Below are 1,056 nucleotides of genomic sequence, written 5' to 3'. Positions count from 1 at the left end.
GGAGATAGTTCCATCGAAGTCCATTTTCAGCAAAATTATATTTTAATTGGACTACCTCTGAACAAATCCCTGGGGCCCGGGGATGGCCGGAGTATCATGTGCCTTCCCAGACTAAATGGCAAGATGGAAGATGTTCCAGAAATGGAAACCAAAAGAAGGGGTCCTCACCAAGTAAAAACCACAGATCTCCACAGCACTGGACTATGTACACTTCCTGGGTCACCTGCAAAGAACTTTATGCTGAGTTGTAATTAACTCTTTACTTAAAAGTTTTGTATAAGCAGGGCTATGTCTTAACCCTTACATACCAAGGGCTATCTAGAAGATCTTACACATAAAAGGTTCTCAGTAATGAATAAATATTTCCTTGTCCTTCCTTTTCTCTTCATCTTCCTGGTTTCAGAGATAGTGTTTCCAATGTGCCCTGTAGATATTACACTGTGCCTTGCATAAAGGGAGCTCAACAAATATTGTGAAGTGAATTTTAAGGGCAATGATAAGGTAATAAGTATTAGCTATTGTTGCCCACAACCCCAAAGTTCAGAAGGATGTAGCACTTATAGCAAATCTACTAAAGCTTACTAAATTTCCTTTTGCGTTTTCCCCATCTTTCTGGAAATATCTGTTACTCTCCTTTTATCTAAAACTTATGCTTTTCCCATGTTGTGGTATACTAGTCACTGTGTGTTTCTGTGACTTTTCTTTCTGTGGGCTTTCCTTCCTCCCTTTCTTCTTTTCCTCTCTCTTCCCATCCTTCCTTCCTCCACAAAAATAATATATTGGTGTAGCTTCTGTGTCTCCAGTGTACTTCTTTTATTTCTCACTTTTTCTCCCCCTTCCTCATAATACAGGCTCATAATACAGAAGTGGAATTTTTAGGGGCTCCTGAGTGGCTCAGTCAATAGAGCTTCCGGCTTCGGCTCAGGTCATGATATCACAGTTTGTGGGTTCGAGCCCCATGTCAGGTTCTGTGCTGACAGCTAGCTCAGAGCCTGGAGCCTGTCTTCAGATTCTGTGTCTCCCTCTCTCTCTGACCCTCCCCTGCTCATGCTGTCT

The 1,056-nt window shown here is 42.0% G+C and overlaps 1 protein-coding gene across 1 annotated transcript in view; it reads right to left on the bottom strand.

Annotated features, from left to right (window-relative positions):
* The window catches only part of IFIT5 (interferon induced protein with tetratricopeptide repeats 5), a 5,054-nt gene that overhangs the window by 3,309 nt on the left and 689 nt on the right, over window positions 1-1,056 (bottom strand). The window lies entirely within an intron of this gene.

Source organism: Suricata suricatta, chromosome 2 (genome assembly GCF_006229205.1).
Source record: "Suricata suricatta isolate VVHF042 chromosome 2, meerkat_22Aug2017_6uvM2_HiC, whole genome shotgun sequence".
NCBI classification, from domain to species: domain Eukaryota; kingdom Metazoa; phylum Chordata; class Mammalia; order Carnivora; family Herpestidae; genus Suricata; species Suricata suricatta.
This window is presented reverse-complemented; position numbering and strand designations above follow the sequence as displayed.